Consider the following 10969-nt stretch of genomic DNA (forward strand, 5'->3'; position numbering starts at 1 on the left):
CCAATTTCGATGAGCTTGTGAAAATTGTAGCCTCAGTTTCCTGTTCTTAGCTGAAAGGAGTGGCACCCGGTGTGGTCTTCTGCTGCTGTAGCCCATCTGCCTCAAAGTTTGACGTACTGTGCATTCAGAGATGCTCTTCTGCCTACCTTGGTTGTAACGGGTGGTGATTTGAGTCACTGTTGCCTTTCTATCAGCTCGAACCTGTCTGCCCATTCTCCTCTGATCTCTGGCATCAACAAGGCATTTCCACCCACAGAACTGCCGCTCACTGGATGTTTTTTCTTTTTCGGACCATTCTCTGTAAACCCTAGAGATGGTTGTGCTTGAAAATCCCAGTAGATCAGCAGTTTCTGAAATACTCAGACCACGTTCAAAGGCACTCAAATCACCTTTCTTCCCATACTGATGCTCGGTTTGAACTGCAGGAGATTGTCTTGACCATGTCTACATGCCTAAATGCCTATGTTGCCGCCATGTGATTGGCTGATTAGTGTTAACGAGCAGTTGGACAGGTGTACCTAATAAAGTGGCCGGTGAGTGTTTATACCCTTCTGATCGATGCATGGTGGACAGTAGTGGATTATAATATGGGCTTTTTGGGCGGTAGCCCAGGGCCCAAGCCTTTTAAGTGGCCCAATGGCCACCCAAACCACCCATCAAAGTTTATGAAATCCTTGTATATCTGTTTCTGCCATCACAGGACCCTTGAAGGTTCTCCATAGGTCCTAAAACAACAGGTTGAAAGTGGATAGATTGACACATCCTCCATTCCCAAAGAGGATTTTTCTAGTACCAAATGTAGGAAGTGATTCCAGACTTGTAGAAGCTATAACAGTGGTGGCGAACCTATGGCACGGGTGCCAGAGGTGACACTCAGACCCCTTTCTGTGGGCACTCAGCAAGGAATTTACCAGATAGGACTCAAGGCTTTCTCCTGTGGTCCAATACAGCCCAGGACGCGCCACACTCAGCACTATTTTAAAGTGACACCTATTTGGCTGCCAGGACTAAAGGAGAAGTGAGAAGGTGTGGACAGAGATGGATTATCGTTGGAACTCCTGCTTTGGGTCCCCTGATTCTTCCTCTTCAGGGGACCCTGGAGGGAAGCTACAACCAAATGTCTCCCACTTTCTATTGTATTGGTGTCCTCAGAACGCCAATACGATTGAAACTTGGCGCTGAGATCAATAGGTTACTGCTCAAATTGTCATGTTGCGACACTTTGCGACATAAAAGTGGGTTTTGGTTGAAGTATGGGCACTCTGTATCTTAAAGGTTCGCCATCACTGGGCTATAATATTCATACAGCCCAGAGCCAGTGGTGGTCTTAGTCTGCCCCTGATGGTGCATACAGATGTCATGGAGGGGGGGGAACTACCCAGTGCCACTCGGTGCTCTCCAGAATGTGTACAAAACTAGACTGGTTTATCTAGTAAGAGTTTCCTAGCAAGAGATTACATTGATATCAGGAAACGCACAGACAAAGCTGTCACATAGATTTTTCTATTAAAAAACAGCATTGTATGAATCTGACAGCAATTTGGCTTTCAGAAGTTTTAGGACATCAAAGCAAGCGTCGCCACGTCCAAAAATTCTCCACATTTATGTGACATTGAAGGAAGTAGCATGGAAAATCCCTAGCGGTAGTGAAAAGGTTAACAGCAGCATCTCAAACACAAACACTAGAAGCACAACACAGTGACAGGTCCTCCTCCCCTACAATCCAGCTCCCGGCTGGCGCGTCTGATTGGATGAAGGCTCGGCTACCTCATAAAAATATGAATAAATAGTGAGAGGTGCGGGGAATCTGTGCACACTGATCCAAGGCACAGGACATCAAGTCACTGGAAACTGCTTATCTACTGTGCAGATATGTCCCTATCAGTCAAGGAGAAGAATCAGATCAGGCTGGTGTTCCTAGGAGCAGCAGGTGTCGGGAAAACCTCCCTCATCCACCGCTTTCTGCAGGACACCTTTGAAGCCAAACACAAGAGGACGGTAGAAGAGTTACATAGCACAGAATACGAAACCACAGATGGGGACCAAGTCAAAATCGAAATCCTGGACACCACCGGAAGCTATGAATTCCCAGCCATGAGGAAGCTAAGCATGAGGAGCGGAGAGGCTTTCGCTCTCGTTTACTCCGTGGATGACCCAGACTCTTTTGAGATTGTGAGAAGGTTACGAGAAGAGATCCTGGATGTAAAGGAAGATAAATGTCCACCGATGGTGGTGGTTGGTAACAAAAAGGACAATGTTGAGACTCAGAAGGTTTTTTGGGATGATGTGATGACAACGGTGGAGCTGGAGTGGAACTGTCGTCTAGTGGAGACCTCGGCTAAGGAGAACTTGAATGTGACCGAGGTCTTTAGAGAACTGTTGAGGGAGATCAACCTTCCCTGTCGACTCAGTCCTGCGCTAAGAAAGAGGAGAGAGACAATCCCCAACGCGCAGAACTGCAAACCTCCAATGAATAAGACCAACAGCTGCAGCATCTGTTGATACTTCTAAGACTTTGAGTGGAATGGTTGGGTAACAATCTGGAAACGGATGTCCATTATAGAATGAACTCATTGCCATAGGAATAGTGTTTGTTGACGGGGAGGGAAGGCTCTGCCTACAAAACTAGCACTTTCCATGATAGAGATCAAACCTAGATAACTTGTACCTTGTAGACGTCGGGACTGCATTGTTTCATCGTAGTGGTGTTATTCTTGCATATGAACAATGCTACTTCTCACTGTACCTACATTGTTCCAGTGGAGAACCATGTACTTTATAATAAAGATATTGGAAATGACCTCAATCTTCTTTACCTAATCATATTGCAGGGTGGAGCAAGCTAGCCAGATAAGGTACTGTTCCTCTTGTGTTCTGCGTGTTGTAGCAGGACTTACTTCATTTATGGTGTATCGATGACATTGCAATGGCTCTCCAACCATTAATCACTCATCAATCCAAGATTAGCTTGTCCGCACCCACAGATCTCAAATCAGTAGAGTGAGTAGCTCTAGACTCTACTGTACATCTACTAGAATCTCCACCAGATTCTTGAGACACTACAGATGTGTCTTTCATTGTCTTTGCTCTGTTTGACTTATTCTGAGATGAGTGGCTTGGATGACCAGGTTTGTAAAATAAAATATGATTTTATTGTATACTATATGTGTCTATATGTGACTAGTTAGTAGTTAGGACACGGCTTTCAACCCATTAAGGGTCAAGTCTTGAGAATGTACGAGACCTTACGGAAATTTGCAGAAATGTAAGGGTGGACACATCTATTATATCAGATGTCCTTCAAGAACTGGTTACATGATATGAACAATATCTAGTCATCTGAGAACTCCACAAGAAAAATCCATCTCAATGTGAGAAAATCTCAGACTCATCTCATCTGTGTAATGAGGCTCCGTCTACGCAAAGATGTCAAGTGCCCAAGGTCTATAGAAGAAGATTGCCCCTGGCAGTGCAGAAGTGGGGGGAAAACCCAGAACACTATTTTACACAATAGTTTAGATGACTGTCTGATAGATCTGACACATCTATGTCATCTATGTGTGCAGTATTCATGTAGAATTAACCCCTTCTTGACCCTCTATGCATTGCACCACCGATGCTCCACCATTCTGTCTTTACAATTCAGATTAGTCAAACTTACAAATAGGATTTTTGTACTGTAATTTACATGATCTTATCTCCATGTCTCTTTTACTATAGTTTTACCTTGAAACTGTTTCAGCTAGTCATAGTTGCAGGAGATTATGCTCCTCCAGGCTGTAGAGGATGAAGCTACTAGTGGCTGCATCAGTTCCGGGTCATCCATGAAGAATTTTTGAGGGTAAGTATATAAAAAGTTGAAGTGGATGTTAATGGCGCCTTCTATCTGTGAGGGTATGTGCCGACACGGTGTCGGAACTCATGAAGCCTCTGACAGAACACCGAGGCTGAACAGGTTTGTTCAATGGTTCAGTACATTGTTTGGACTTATACAGTAAGGTCAATCATCGTGTGGCCATAATCCGTGGATTCAGAACTACTTCTGTCCCCAATGACAGGGGTACAATATGGCAGGTTGCTACTCGAAAACTCAAGTGATTGTTAGTAAACAACAACTCAAAACTCTCATAAAAATGTATTAGTTAATGTTTCCCTAAAAGTCATGGTTCTCATTTTACCATCAGAATTTTTTTATTTTCTTTCAAAACTTTCATTTACACCCCCGAACGTCAGCAATACAAATAATGACAGGCCCCTGACCAGGTCTATAAAGGAGTTCAGAACCTAGACCCAAACATAAATTCATACCCAGTGACTAGATTGTTTTCCTGACCTCCTATTACAGTGGTGGCAAACCTATGGCACGGGTGCCAGAGGTGGCACTCAGAGCCATATCCGTGGGCACTCAGACAATCGTCCCACTAATCGTCCCGTCCTAAATAGGACCAAATCTTCCTGCATTCCCAGGCAACTTAAGTGACACTTCATTGTCTGTTTGGAACTGCGGGAAATGTGAGAAGGTGTTTACAGAATTGCATTGTCTTTGAAGCTCATCCTGCTGGACTCACCATTCTTTCTCTACAAAGAGACCCTGGAGAGAAGCTACAACGAGAGACTGAATTTTCCCTCATTCTTTCAACTGTATTCGTGGCCTCAGGCGGCCGATACAATTGAAAGATGTGGAAGAACAGGTAGCAATAAGTTACTGCTTAAAATGCCATGTTGGCAGTTCGCAGTAAATAAGTGGATTTTGGTTGTAGTTTGGGCACTCGGTCTCCAAAAGGTTTGCCATCACTGTCCTATTACTTTGGGGGTCACATGAGGGGGCATTGTACATTTTTGTCCCACATGAGAGGGCATTGTACAGTGTGGTCCCACATGATGGAGCAGTGTACAGTGTGGTCCCACATGATGGAGCAGTGTACAGTGTGGTCCCGCATGATGGAGCATTGTACAGTGTGGTCCCACATGATGGGGCATTGTACAGTGTGGTCCCACATGATGGGGCATTGTACAGTGTGGTCCCACATGATGGGGCATTGTACAGTGTGGTCCCGCATGATGGAGCAGTGTACAGTGTGGTCCCACATGATGGGGCATTGTACAGTGTGGTCCCACATGATGGGGCATTGTACAGTGTGGTCCCACATGATGGGGCATTGTACAGTGTGGTCCCACATGATGGGGCATTGTACAGTGTGGTCCCACATGATGGGGCATTGTACAGTGTGGTCCCACATGATGGAGCAGTGTACAGTGTGGTCCCATATGATGGAGCAGTGTACACTGGGGTCCCATATGAGAGGGCATTGTACAGTGTAGTCCCACATGAGGGGGAATTGTACAGTGTGGTCCCACATGAGGGGGCATTGTACAGTGTGGTACCACATGAGGGGGCATTGTACAGTGTGGTCCTACATGATGGAAAGTGTACAGTGTGGTCCCACATGATGGGGCATTGTACGGTGTGGTACCACATGAGGGGGTAGTGTACATTGTGGTCCCACATGACGGGGCATTGTACAGTATGGTACCACATGAGGAGGCATTGTACAGTGTGGTCCCACATGATGGAAAGTGTACAGTGTGGTCCCACTTGATGGAGCATTGTACAGTGTGGTCCCACATAAGGGGGGCAGTGTACAGTGGGGTCCCACATGATGGAAAGTGTACAGTGTGGTCCCACATGATGGGACATTGTGCTGTGTGGTCCCACGTCATGGGGCATTGTACAGTGTGGTCCCAGATGATGGAGCATTATACAGTGTGGTCCCACATGATGGGGCATTGTGCAGTGTGGTCCCACATGATGGGGCATTGTACAGTGTGGTCCCACATGAGGGGGCAGTGTACAATGTGGTCCCATATGATGGAGCAGTGTACAGTGTGGTCCCACATGATGGGGCATTGTACAGTGTGGTCCCACATAAGGGGCATTGTACAGTGTGGTCCCATATGAGTTAGCAGTGTACAGTGTGGTCCCACATGATTTAGCATTGTACTGTGTGGTCCCACATGAGGGGGCAGTGTACAGTGTGGTCCCACATGAGGGGGCTGTGTACAGTGTGGTCCCACATGAGGGGGCAGTGTACAATGTGGTCCCATATGATGGAGCAGTGTACAGTGTGGTCCCACATGATGGGGCATTGTACAGTGTGGTCCCACATGAGGGGGCAGTGTACAATGTGGTCCCATATGATGGAGCAGTGTACAGTGTGGTCCCACATGATGGGGCATTGTACAGTGTGGTCCCACATAAGGGGCATTGTACAGTGTGGTCCCATATGATTTAGCAGTGTACAGTGTGGTCCCACATGATTTAGCATTGTACTGTGTGGTCCCACATGAGGGGGCAGTGTACAGTGTGGTCCCACATGAGGGGGCATTGTACAGTGTGGTCCCACATGAGGGGGCTGTGTACAGTATGGTCCCACATGATTTAGCATTGTACAGTGTGGTCCAACATGAGGGGGCATTGTACAGTGTGGTCCCACATGATGGGGCATTTGAGGTGTGGTCCCACATGACGGGGCATTATACAGCGTGGTCGCACATGAGGGGGCATTGTACAGTATACAATATATAACCCCTCACATGGCTTGTACCCTGTCCTGTATATAACCCCTAACATGGCTTGTGTCCTCTCCTGTATATAACCCCTCACATGGCTTGTATCCTCTCCTGTATATAACCACTTACATGGCTTGTGTCCTCTCCTGCATATAAACCTCTCACATGGCTTGTATCCTCTCCTGTATATAACCCCTCACATTGCTTGTATCCTCTCCTGAATATAACCCCTCACATGGCTTGTATCCTCTCCTGTATATAACCCCTCACATGGCTTGTATCCACTCCTGTATATAACCCCCTCACATGGCTTGTATCCACTCCACCATATAACCCCTCACATGGCTTGTATCCTCTCATGTATATAACCCCCTCACATGGCTTGTGTCCTCTCCTGTATATAACCCCCTCACATGGCTTGTATCCTCTCCTGTATATAACCCCCTCACATGGCTTGTATCAACCCCTGTATATAACCCCTCACATGGCTTGTGTCCTCTAATGTATATAACCCCTCACATGGCTTGCATCCTCTCCTGTATATAACCCCTCACATGGCTTGTATCCTCCCCTGTATATAACCCCTTACATGGCTTGTATCCTCTCCTATATATAACCCCCTCACGTGGCTTGTGTCCTCTTCTGTATATAACCCCCTCACGTGGCTTGAATCCTCTCCTATATATAACCCCCTCACATGGCTTGTGTCCTCTCCTGTATATAACCCCTCACATGGCTTGTGTCCTCTCCTGTATATAACCCCCTCACATGGCTTGTGTCCTCTCCTGTATATAACCCCCTCACATGGCTTGTATCATCTCCTGTATATAACCCCTTCACATGGCTTGTATCCCCCCCTGTATATAACCCCTCACATGGCTTGTATCCTCTCCTGTATATAACCCTCTCACATGGCTTGTATCCTCTCCTGTATATAACCCCCTCACATGGCTTGTATCCTCTCCTGTATATAACCCCTCACAAGGCTTGTATCCACTCTGCCATATAACCCCTTATATGGCTTGTATCATCCCCTGTATATAACCCCTCACATGGCTTGTGTCCTCTTCTGTATATAACCCCCTCACATGGCTTGTGTCCTCTCCTGTATATAACCCCTCACATGGCTTGTATCCTCTCATGTATATAACCCATCACATGGCTTGTATCCCCTCCTGTATATAACCCCTCACATGGCTTGTATCCTCTCCTGTATATAACCCCTCACATGGCTTGTATCCTCCCCTGTATATAACCCCTCACATGGCTTGTGTCCTCTCCTATATATAACCCCCTCACGTGGCTTGTATCCTCTCATGTATATAACCCCCTCACATGGCTTGAATCCTCTCCTATATATTACCCCCTCACATGGCTTGTGTCCACTCCTGTATATAACCCCTCACATGGCTTGTATCCTCTCATGTATATAACCCCCTCACATGGCTTGTATCCTCTCATGTATATAACCCCCTCACATGGCTTGTATCCTCTCCTGTATATAACCCCTCATATGGCTTGTATCCCCTCATGTATATAACCCCTCACATGGCTTGTATCCTCCCCTGTATATAACCCCTCACATGGCTTGTATCCTCCCCTGTATATAACCCCTCACATGGCTTAAGTCCTCTCCTATATATAACCCCCTCACATGGCTTGTATCCTCTCCTGTATATAACCCCTCACATGGCTTGTATCCTCTCCTGTATATAACCCCCTCACATGGCTTAAGTCCTCTCCTATATATAACCCCCTCACATGGCTTGTGTCCTCTCCTGTATATAACCCCCTCACATGGCTTGTATCCTCTCCTGTATATAACCCCCTCACATGGCTTGAATCATCTCCTGTATATAACCCCCTCACATGGCTTGAATCATCTCCTGTATATAACCCCTTACATGGCTTGTGTCCACTCCTGTATATAACCCCCTCACATGGCTTGTGTCCTCTCCTGTATATAACCCCCTCACTTGGCTTGTGTCCTCTACTGCATATAACGTCCTCACATGGCTTGTATCCTCTCCTCTATATAACCCTCTCACATGGCTTGTATCCTCTCCTGTATATAACCCCCTCACATGGTTTGTATCCTCTCCTGTATATAACCCCCTCACATGGCTTGTATTCTCTCCTGTATACAACCCCTCACATGGCTTGTGTCCTCTCCTGTAGATAACCCTCACATGGCTTGTATCCTCTCCTATATATAACCCCCTCACGTGGCTTGTATCCTCTCATGTATATAACCCCCTCACGTGGCTTGAATCCTCTCCTATATATAAACCCCTCACATGGCTTGTGTCCACTCCTGTATATAACCCCTCACATGGCTTGTATCCTCTCATGTATATAACCCCCTCACATGGCTTATATCCTCTCATGTATATAACCCCTCACATGGCTTGTATCCTCTCCTGTATATAACCCCTCACATGGCTTGTATCCTCTCATGTATATAACCCCTCACATGGCTTGTATCCTCCCCTGTATATAACCCCTCACATGGCTTGTATATTCTCCTGTATATAACCCCTCACATGGCTTAAGTCCTCTCCTATATATAACCCCCTCACATGGCTTGTATCCTCTCCTGTATATAACCCCCCACATGGCTTGTATTCTCTCCTGTATATAACCCCTCACATGGCTTGTATCCTCTCCTGTATATAACCCCCTCACATGGCTTAAGTCCTCTCCTATATATAACCCCCTCACATGGCTTGTGTCCTCTCCTGTATATAACCCCCTCACATGGCTTGTATCCTCTCCTGTATATAACCCCCTCACATGGCTTGAATCATCTCCTGTATATAACCCCCTCACATGGCTTGTATCCTCTCCTGTATATAACCCCTTACATGGCTTGTGTCCACTCCTGTATATAACCCCCTCACATGGCTTGTGTCCTCTCCTGTATATAACCCCCTCACATGGCTTGTATCCTCTCCTGTATATAACCCCCTCACATGGCTTAAGTCCTCTCCTATATATAACCCCCTCACATGGCTTGTGTCCTCTCCTGTATATAACCCCCTCACATGGCTTGTATCCTCTCCTGTATATAACCCCCTCACATGGCTTGAATCATCTCCTGTATATAACCCCCTCACATGGCTTGTATCCTCTTCTGTATATAACCCCTTACATGGCTTGTGTCCACTCCTGTATATAACCCCCTCACATGGCTTGTGTCCTCTCCTGTATATAACCCCCTCACTTGGCTTGTGTCCTCTACTGCATATAACGTCCTCACATGGCTTGTATCCTCTCCTGTATATACCCCCTCACATGGTTTGTATCTTCTCCTGTATATAACCCCCTCACATGGCTTGTATTCTCTCCTGTATATAACCCCTCACATGGCTTGTGTCCTCTCCTGTAGATAACCCTCACATGGCTTGTATCCTCTCCTATATATAACCCCCTCACGTGGCTTGTATCCTCTCATGTATATAACCCCCTCACGTGGCTTGAATCCTCTCCTATATATAAACCCCTCACATGGCTTGTGTCCACTCCTGTATATAACCCCTCACATGGCTTGTATCCTCTCATGTATATAACCCCCTCACATGGCTTGTATCCTCTCATGTATATAACCCCTCACATGACTTGTATCCTCTCCTGTATATAACCCCCTCACATGGCTTGTATCCTCTCCTGTATATAACCCCCTCACATGGCTTGTATCCTCTCATGTATATAACCCCTCACGTGGCTTGTATCCTCCCCTGTATATAACCCCTCACATGGCTTGTGTCCTCCCCTGTATATAACCCCTCACATGGCTTAAGTCCTCTCCTATATATAACCCCTCACATGGTTTGTATCCTCTCCTGTATATAACCCCTTACATGGCTTGTGTCCACTCCTGTATATAACCCCCTCACATGGCTTGTGTCCTCTCCTGTATATAACCCCCTCACATGGCTTGTATCCTCTCCTGTATATAACCCCCTCACATGGCTTAAGTCCTCTCCTATATATAACCCCCTCACATGGCTTGTGTCCTCTCCTGTATATAACCCCCTCACATGGCTTGAATCATCTCCTGTATATAACCCCCTCACATGGCTTGTATCCTCTCCTGTATATAACCCCTTACATGGCTTGTGTCCACTCCTGTATATAACCCCCTCACATGGCTTGTGTCCTCTCCTGTATATAACCCCCTCACTTGGCTTGTGTCCTCTACTGCATATAACATCCTCACATGGCTTGTATCCTCTCCTGTATATAACCCCTCACATGGCTTGTGTCCTCTCCTGTATATAACCCCCTCACATGGTTTGTATCCTCTCCTGTATATAACCCCCTCACATGGCTTGTATTCTCTCCTGTATATAACCCCTCACATGGCTTGTGTCCTCTCCTGTAGATAACCCTCACATGG

At 46.4% G+C, this 10969-nt stretch overlaps 1 pseudogene; it reads left to right on the plus strand.

Annotated features, from left to right (window-relative positions):
• The first annotated feature begins 1806 nt into the window (after positions 1-1806).
• Positions 1807-2800, plus strand: LOC140066142 (ras-related protein Rap-1b pseudogene; annotated as a pseudogene).
• Positions 2801-10969: the final 8169 nt, after the last annotated feature.

This window comes from Engystomops pustulosus, chromosome 6 (assembly GCF_040894005.1).
Source record: "Engystomops pustulosus chromosome 6, aEngPut4.maternal, whole genome shotgun sequence".
Lineage (NCBI taxonomy): Eukaryota > Metazoa > Chordata > Amphibia > Anura > Leptodactylidae > Engystomops > Engystomops pustulosus.